This window comes from Humulus lupulus, chromosome 6, assembly GCF_963169125.1.
Source record: "Humulus lupulus chromosome 6, drHumLupu1.1, whole genome shotgun sequence".
Lineage (NCBI taxonomy): Eukaryota > Viridiplantae > Streptophyta > Magnoliopsida > Rosales > Cannabaceae > Humulus > Humulus lupulus.
Window position 1 is genome coordinate 176,053,248 of NC_084798.1, and position 10,379 is coordinate 176,063,626.

Here is a 10,379-nt window from a genome sequence, read left to right on the forward strand (position 1 = left end):
GAGGCTTTCAGCTGATCTCTGTCAAGGTGGACCTCAACTTCTCGTGGCTCTCTCAGTTGTTTAGAACGTCCTGGCATTTCTTTTTTATCGGAATCAATGGAAGAATAGTGGCTTGACACTTATCTTTCCCACAGAAGGTGCCAAACTGTTGATGGTGAGAACTCGTCAACGAAGTTAAGTTAGAATACTTAAAGTATAGTGCTTATAAATGAAGAACTTACAAAATCTAAAAGAAACTTAGAAAATAATTGCAGAAGAAAAATGGAGGAAAGAACTTGTATTTCTCTTTTGTGTCCAGCTACAATGTTTTTTCCAACCCCCTTCCATGTGGAAGTGGGGTTCCTTTTATAGTGGGCTCTAATGGCTCCTGATACATTGTGCTCCAGGGGACCAGATGATACACAAGTACATTGTCAGGAGAGTGGTATCAGGCGTAGTGGTGTTGGCTCCAGTACATGGTCAGATTCTGTGGGGATGTCTCCACTACTTATTTAGTATAAGTGTCAGAGGAGTGGCACCAGGCGTAGTGGTGCTAGTGGTGTCGACTCTGACATCTGGTTAGAAACATATAGGCCATGTCCCCTCTCCTATTACTCCCACTACTTGTTTGGCATGAGTATTCAGATCAAACATACAAGGTCTTAAAGGTCGTACCCTATATGAGCTCCATCTTGAGGTGCAGGGTGCGAGATACCTAATGCATGTATGGGTCGCGGCGCGATTCGGGGCTCTTGGGCCCTTGGCGTAAGACATGCCCCTTGTCGCGAGACGCCCAAAACACCTCAAGGTCACCCATGAGATGTGGGTGATAGGCGCACGAGACGCCACTCCTAGCGAGGCGCCTATTAGTGCATGAGACGTTCGTGGGAATCCGAGGCCATCCCTCGCAAGGCCCTGGTAGCACAACTGTGGCAAGGCGAGGCGAGGCCATCCCTCGCGAGGCCCTGGTGGCACGGCCAAGGCGAGGCGAGGCCATCTCTCGCGAGGCCCTGGTGGCATGACTGAGGGGAGGCGAGGCCATCCCTCGCGAGGCCCTGGTGGCACGGCCGAGGCGAGGCGAGGCCATCCCTCGTGAGGTCCTGGTGGCGCGGCCATCCCTCACGAGGCCCTGGTGGCACGGTCGAGGCAAGGCGAAGTGAGGCCATCCCTCGCGAGGCTCTGGTGGCACGGCCGAGGCGAAGCGAAGCGAGGCCATCCCTCACGAGGACCTAGTGGCACAGCCAAGGAGAGGTGAGGCCATCCCTCGCAAGGCCCGGGTGGCACGGCTAAGGCGAGGAAAAGCGAGGCCATCTCTCGCAAGGCCCTGGTGGGACGGCCGAGGCGAGGAAAAGCGAGGCCATCCCTCGCGAGGCCCTGGTGGCACGACCGAGGTGAGGTGAGGCCATCCCTTGCAAGGGCGGGGCTGCACGGCTGTGGCGAGGCTAGGTCATCCCTCGCGAGGCCCTGGTAGCGCGACCGAGGCGTGGCGAGGCCATCCCTCGTGAGGTCGTGGTGGCGCGGTCGAAGCGAGGCAAGGCCATCCCTCGCGAGGCCCTAGTGGCACGGCTGTGGCGAGGCGAGGGCATAACAACCTCGCGGAGACGTGGGGTTGACGACCTCGTGTAGGTTCTTGAGGGCCTCACGTGGCACACCTCCTAGGCTCGCGAGTCGCAAAACGGGGGGTCCTGGGTGGCACACTTGCTGGGGCTTCATTTGTCAAGATTTCCCAATACACACCTAGGGACATGGGACCTAAGCACGTACTTTGAGTCTTTTACCAGCGTGGAATTTTGAGCATCTACACATTATATTATAAAATAATATAACAAAATATACAATTATATGATAATTAAGGTTGAATAATTAATTTGGAATTAATTATTAAATTTTCAAAAATATATTTATTAATTTAAATTTATAATTTCAAAATATATATATAAATTAATTATTTTATTTGAGTGGGAGAAAATAAAATTCGTAAGTCAAAATAGTTTTTGATTTATTGAATTTTAAAATATGATGATAATGATGATCATCAATTTGAATTTTGAATTTAAAATTTAAATATTGAAATATGGTTGTGATCTTTTCCTTAAAAAGCTAATACCATATTTTGTGGGAAGGATTGATTTTAATTAAATAAATAAAAGAAAAATACAATATCCCTGAAAAGAGAATACTGCTACACGCATGACACAGTGAAGGGACTGGGCCATGTGTGTAAGACAGTGCAGATAAAATATCTATGTTGTTTTTATTTTATTTATTTAATCAATTAATAATTTGAAAATAATTTTTTTCAAATTTGGTAAGTTAGATATTTACCTAAATCAATTACTATCATCATTACGATATTATTAATATATTACTATTATTATTATGAATAATAAGGTAACATATAATCTCTATATATATTATGTAATAACAAGAAGAAAACAAGAGAGTAAGAATTCAAAAAAGTTTCAGAATTTTTTAGACAAGAAATTGTCATCTTCTGCTTTTATTCTAACATTTCTCAAGCCATAATCCAAGTTCTCGTGTGTTGAGATTAAACTTGTGAAGATCATGGTTTGAATACTCAAATCATTGGATAGGAAGATCGTTATATATACAAAAAGACTCAATGACACTTGATAGGCTTCAAGAGGTAAATATTTTTGTTCTTGAATATTTGTATAAATGTGCATATGATATATATATAAGTATGTGTATAATTATATATATGTTCCATGGTTAATGATATTGCACATTAATGTTTCTGTCTAGATGTTTTCTTGAACATATAAATTGTTTATATGAGAGATGGAATTTTTTTTGTGTTAATATAACTGGGCCCACCACGCCATTTTCGTTGTGCCCTCTGATTGTTTTTCCAATAGAAGGATGCAGTCGACTATGTGGCTAAGTGTCTAACCTGTCAGCAGATGAAGGCTGAACACTAGCAGCCAGCGGGGTTGTTACAACCTTTAGCTATTCACGAGTTAAAATGGGAAGACACTACTATGGACTTTTTAGTAGGCTAGCCAAGGACAGTGGGGCAGCATGACTCGGTATGGGTGATAGTAGATAAATATACCAAGTCAGCTCATTTTCTGCCAGTGAGAACAAACTATACTGTGGACCAGTATGCAGAGTTGTATGTGAGGGAGATTGTGCGTCTCCATGGGGTTTCGAAATCTATAGTGTGGGACCGAGATCCCATTTTTACCTCTAAGTTTTTGGGGTAGCTTACAGAAGGCTATGGAGACTTAGTTGAAGTTTACTATAGCCTTTCATCCTCACACAAACGGACAATATGAGAGGATGATTCAGATCTTGGAGGACATGCTTAGAGCATGCATGCTAGACATTGAGAGTTCTTGGAGTAAGTATCTCCCGTTGATTGAATTTTCATACAATAACAGCTATCATTCAACGATTGGAGTAGCTCCGTATGAAATGTTGTATGGAACGAAGTGTAGGCCACCCATTCATTGGGATGAGATGGGAGAAAGGAAGTATTTGGGTCTAGAGATGGTTGAGAGGACTAATGAGGCTATTAAGAATATCTAGGCTCGAATGCTCGCCTCACAGAGTAGACAGAAAAGCTATGTTGATCCTAAGTGTAGGGACATGGAGTTCCAGGTAGGGGACCACGTATTTCTGCAAGTGTCACCACTGCGGGGAGTAAAGAGGTTTGGAAAGAAGGGCAAGTTGTGCACTAGGTTCGTAGGGCCTTTTGAGATCCTAGAGAGGATCGGGCAGGTAGCCTTTAGATTGGCTCTGCTCCCATCATTATCAAGAGTTCATGATGTGTTTCACATCTCAATGCTTTAGAAGTATGTGTCAGATATGACCCACGTATTGGGATATGAGGATCTGGAGCTACAGACAGATTTGTTTTATAAGGAGCGTCCTGTTCAGATCCAAGATAGAAAAGACAAGGTTCTGAGGAACAAGACGATTCCTCTAGTAAAGTTTTGTGGAGGAATAGCAAGGTTGAGGAAGTGACCTGGGAGTTAGATTCAGTTATGCGGGATCAGTATCTCGAATTATTCAGGAAAATTTCGAGGAAGAAATTTTTAGTAGGAAGGGATAGTTGTAACGTCCCAAATTTCTAATAAGGCTAAGTGCCTTGATTAGTGTGCCGGGAGGGAATAATTAGAATTATATGTGGAATTAATTGGATATATGTGTGATTATGTTGCATACAAGATTTATATGGTAATATGAATATATGTGCATTTTTATGTGTATTAAATATGCATGCGAACCCATTCTTGTTAATAAGGGCATATTTATAATTTTGACCCATTGAGAGTATAAATGTAATTATGTGTGTTAAATAATTGGGACCACATTATTATGTGGATATATTTGCAATATTTGGCTCAAGATGATCCTAGTGAGCGGATTAGCAGAAAAAGTCACAATGGGGTTAAATACCCGTCTCCTGGTGAGTCTGGGGGTATTTCGGGAACTTAGTGCGTATTCGCGGTTTATCAGGTAATGGGTAGTTATTAAATGATTATTTGGGTATGTCAGGATTGATGGGGAATTTATAGGACAATTTGAGGAATTAGCAGGAAATGTGGCAAATGATGGTATTGCCCTTGGGGACATTAAAGAGTAAGGCTTGGAGTTAAGGGAATTGTAGTCTTTTGGTGTTAAGGATAAACTTAGGCATCCTTATGAAGCCTAGAACCAAAACAGAAGGAGCACTCAATTGCTCTCCCTCTCTCTCACTCTCATTCTTCTCTCTCTCTCTCTCTCTCTCTCTCTCTCTCTCTCTCTCTCTCTCTCTCTCTCTCGAGCCTTGGGAAATATTTGGAATTCTTGAGGAATTGGCTTAGGAAATTGGAGATTTGAGGCTGAAGTTGATTGGGGATTTAGCTCAGGGGTCGGAATCATTTCTAAGGTAAGCTTTACAACCTGATTTTACTATTAATTCTCTTATTAGTTTAGGTTTTGACTGAGTTTTTTTTCTAGCCTTGGTTGTTGAGTAGGGGTAAGATCTTAGTTAGTTTTTAGAGTATAAATGGTGCCCAAGTTGTGTTGTTAGGAGTCCTAGACTCAATTCTGGCTTTAGTTTATGTTTGGGGTGAGATGTGGTGACTTTGGTTTGGGGGGAAACGTAGGACAAGTGCTGGAAAATCTAGGTTCGCGGGGTCCCGCTGCGATGCAGCTCTTGAGCGTTGCGACCCGCATGAACTCAGAGGCCTAAGGGGGTTCGTTGAACCGCCTTAGCGTCGCGGCATTGGGCAGGGCGCCCCACGACGCGTGTTCAGGAAATAGACCTAGAATGTTCTCTGACTTGTAGAGGGTCACGGCGCCTCTGAGGAGCGTCACGTCTCAAATAAAGAATGTTTGCCAAATAAGATTTTTAAGCTCGGGAATTCAAACCTAAGGGCTCGAGAAGAATTCTACTACCCGATTTAGTAGAATTCGAGGTCCCAGAGGCTAGTATGTTATTTATAAACTTTAATTGGTTTAGGTCTTGATGATTATCCACTATTATGTTGTGACTAGGTTGTGCCGCTAAGGCTCAGGAGTAGGGATCGTGCTCGGGAGTGCCTTATACTTTCAGCTCAGGGCTCGAGGAAAGAAAACTACTCTCAGGTTGTGATCGGAGCTCAGACCCCTGTTAATGAATATGAATATGACTATTACTATATGTGAGAATATGGCTATAATTGTATTTGAGAGTATCCGGTTAGACATGCTTGAATAAGTTCCATCTGATTGCGTGTTATGCAATCTATATGTTTGATTATATTTTATCTACAATCTATATTTGATCTAAGAGTGTCAGGCCTTAACGTCACTTAAACAAATAGAGGTGTCGATTGCACCTGACTAACTATATTGATTGTTAAGATTGGGTTATGTGTTTGATTGAGCAGATTATTACTGCAACATAAATTAAAGCTTAATGCTTATGTCCTGTTGCTTATTGAATTTGTCGATTTAAGTTTACTGTCTATATATTGTTGCTCGTTTGTATTCGTTGATTTAATTTTTCTTGCTGAGCCTTGGCTCACGGATGCTATGTGGTGCAGGTAAGGGAAAGCGAAAGTTAGACCAGCCATGAGTTGGAGAGCTTTAGTGGTGGCGTGTACATTGACAACTGCTCAACTACCACGGCCAAGGAATCGACAGGGACTAGAGCCAAACTTAATTTTTTCGCTTAGGCAAGCTTACATTGTAATTATTTTTGAAGAGTTGTAAATGCTGGGAATAGTGCGATATTATATGATAATATTAAGTAAATTATTGAATTGAATTATTATATATATACATACTATGTCCGATATTATATGATAATATTAAGTGAATATCAAAAAATTCCAAAGTTTATCTATGTGGTCTTAAGCTCATATAGTTGTGAGAGGATTGAGATTAAGATAATAAACTTAAAACAGTTCAAAGTAAAATAAAGTTATGAAATTATTAGGTTAATTACTGCTAGTATGGTCCACTAATATTATGAATACATGTGACCTAGATCCGGGTTACAAGTGTAGTAGGACACTTTAGTGGAGGTACTTTACATATAGCGATATGTAGAACTAGATCAGATGTGATTTTTTAATACTTGTTTAAACATCGTTTTGTTGTATTAATCAAACACATCAAACGATAATCTTATACATGATGATCTTAATCTTGAGGTTACTATGAACTCCTATATATGCCATCTGATCCTTTGATTCATGCGTTAAGGTTTGTCATAATGATCAGGCTAAGAACAATTGTTTTGGGGACTCAATTATGTATATGGTTGGGGACGTAGTTTAACAGATATGGAATTTATACCTTCTTATAGATTGAATAATGGCTCCTTATTGCGTTGCCTTTTGGAACTGAAAAGGTTATAAGTGGTCACGTCACTAACTCGTTTTGACACAACCTTCACTAGTAAAGTCAATGGTACTCTAGGAACAAGATATAGCTAAAAGGGTAAAACGGTAATTTTATTCCCTTTTAATTATGAACCATTAATAGAGGATTGACGATGTATTTAATGATTATATCAATGGACATTTTATTCTTTAATAAAGTACTCAGTAAATATATGTCTATGATTATCAAGAGTTCAATCTCATATTTTTAGTGGAGTAATCATGAGATTAATAAATATGATTATTATAATGCCCCAAATTTCCTAATAAGGTTTAGGACCTTGACTAGGAGGCCGAGAGGGCCATAATTGATTTATTATGATATTTAATGATTATATGCATGTTTATGTGAAGTATATTATTATATGATGGTGAATGCATGCATATGGGCTCATATTTTAAATGCAAGGGCATTTTGGTAATTTGGCCGTTGGGGGCGTGATTGTGTAATTTTATGCATATGGGTGAATTATAATCTTACCACATTATATGTGGATTGGTTCGAGCCATTCGACATGAGACGATCATGGGAATGTAAGTGTTCGGTCTAGTCATAACGGGTCTAAGTTCGGGGCTCGGGGTGAGTCTCGGGGTCACTTTGATGATTAGAACATTACCGGGAATTAAAGGGTAATGGGGTATGATTTATTGGCATTTTAGAATGTTGAGATTAGCGGGAATTGGAGAGCGTTAATTATAATTAACGGTATAGGTTGGAAATGACGAATTTACCCTAGGGAGTGCTTAGAAGCTTTTAAATTGGCCAAGGGGCATTATGGTCTTTTGACCTTAAGGATTTATATTAGCTTTTGGGGTTTAGAAAGCTGTGGAAACAGAACCAAAATAGAGCATCATCATCCTCATCCTTCTCTCTTTGCCGTACACCATTTCCCTTCTTTCTTCCTTTGGAATTTTGAGAGCCAATTTGAAGGAACAAGCTAGGAAATAAAGGTTTGGGCTTAGGGACTTGATTCAGCCATTGAAGGGGATTGAAAACCGAGCTTGAGGTAAGGAAACTCAGCCATGAAAGTCTGATTATACTCTGTTTTCTTTTAAGTTTCAGCTTGTGATTTTGATGTGTTAGTTGGGAATTAATGGAAGTTTGGTTGGTGTCTAGCTTGGGTTTTGATGAATGTGAGTTGTGGATAATGTTTAGTGGTTAAATTGGATGTTAGGTTGAGGTTTGGGATTGGTTTCAATGGTTGGTTTCGAGGAAAACGCAGGGGAGAAAAATCTGACTGTTGCTGGTTTGCGTAATGTGTCGCGGCCTGGCTTTGGCGTGCCGCGGCCTGAGTGTGCTTCTGGGCAAGATTTTGCCTCTGTCTGAGGGTGAGCCGCGACCCATCAGGGCAGATTTGGCCAAAAATAGGTTTTTGACTTAGGGATGCTTGCCATAGGCCTCGGGGTTGATCCTACTACTCGGTTAAGTGTGGATTGATGTTCCAGAGGCTAGATATTGGTTTGGGAACCTATGTTGGTCATTTTTATTAATGGAATCCTATATGTTTGGTTATGACTAGGTGACCGCTAAAGGACTAAAAGCTTATCGTTCTCAAAGGTCGTTTCTTTTATTAATTCTCGCTCGAACCCAAGGTAAGAAAACTGCACCCCATGTGTGACATGCATGACTATGATTGATGCATGTTGGATGTTTAAATGTAAACATTGATAGCATAATGAATGCTTGGCGATCTTGCCCATTTGCTTATGATTATTATTGAGGCATGCTGGTTGGTTAAATGTGATGCATGTGATGCATGAGAAACATGTGATTAGGGCATGCCATGAATGATGAATATGAGATTGGCCAGAGCTTGAGTCTCTGAGTTTGTGCATGATCATAAATGTGCTAGCAACTGTTTAGTAAGCATGTTGAATGCCCTATTCTTGGATAATTGGCATATGATAGACATTGATAGCATTGCTTACATGTGCATGGTACTGACTAATTAGTCAGATTTGGCAAAGGTGCTAGTATCAACTGTGAAGTCGTGACTCACTAGTCAGGTTCGGCAGTGGTGCTGGGCACTGGTCATGCACTGACTAATTAGTCAGATTTGGCAAAGGTGCTAGTATCAACTGTGAAGCCGTGACTCACTAGTCAGGTTCGGCAGTGGTGCTGGGCACTGGTCACGCACTGACTAATTAGTCAGATTTAGCAAAGGTGTTAGTATCAACTGTGAAGCTGTGACTCACTAGTCAGGTTCGGCAGTGGTACTGGGCACTGGTCACATTGTGCTAACTCACTAGTCATGACAACCCTAGTGTGTAGTGCAAGCTATGTCGATTGGACCTAATCGACCCTCTGCATTGAATGACTCAAAGAGCATTAATGCAGGACTGACCTCAAGTTCGATGAATATAAACAAGCATTTATCTAGCCAGAGGCTAGTCATGTAGAGCCATTGCAGGAAATGGGCACTGGGCCCCTAGTGATCTGGTTGTCAGTCACTCAGTATGGTTTACCAGAACCTCAAGTGATATTCACTCGTCTGATCAGAGCCATGAGCTCTGCATGATCATTTTGATCATCATATGCATGGCTTGGGCACTGAGGCCCCAGTGACTTGCTTGTTGGTCACTCGGCATGGTTTATCGGAACCTCTAGTGTTACGACACTCATCTGATTAGGATTGACTTGATAGTCCTCCAATCAGAAGGCCAGGACTTCTTGCCCTGGATACCCCAGCGTCTGTTTGAATTCATTTGCATGCTGAATAGACCTATGATTGCTAGGCATGCCATATATGAATTGATATCATGATATGACTGTTTATGAGCATATGAGTTTTCTTGCTGGGCTTCGACTCACGGGTGCTTTGTGGTGCAGGTAAAGGCAAAAGGAAGTTGGACCATCCTTGAGTTGGAGAGCTTAGGTGATGACGTGTACATATGCAGCTGCTCGACCAATACTTGGGCGAGGTTTGAAAGTGGAACTAGGGCTGAACTCTGTTTTGCCGCTTAGAACGGCCTGTTGTAAACACTTTCTTGTAATAAACTCTGAAATTATATTTTTGGGATCCCAATGTATACAGTAAACGTTCTAGTGAAACGTTATCTCTTAACCGAAGTTTTTAACCCCTAAACCGCTAATCATACTTAGTTACACGTTTATGGCCAAACGACTCGGTTAGCGAGTTTAGCACTGTTTGCAATGTGCACTGTAGCGGTCCTTGGAGTTGGGGCGTTACAATTATTTAATCAAAGAGCTTTGATTAATAATGTAATATTTATTGGAGCTTAATATTATAGGTCCATAGGTCCCCAGGATGGCTCTATCGACATCATATCATGGTAAGAGTTGATACAAGGGTATAGCTGTAATTTGGAATTTTAGAAGAATTTTATTCTTCGGGTCAAGTATGCAATTATATGATAATTGAGGTTGAATAATTAATTTTAAATTATTTATGAATTTTCGAAAATATATTTATTAATTTAAATTTCGAATTTCATATATATAAATTAATTAATTAATTTTTTTAATTAATTATTTTATTTGAGTGAAAGAAAATAAAA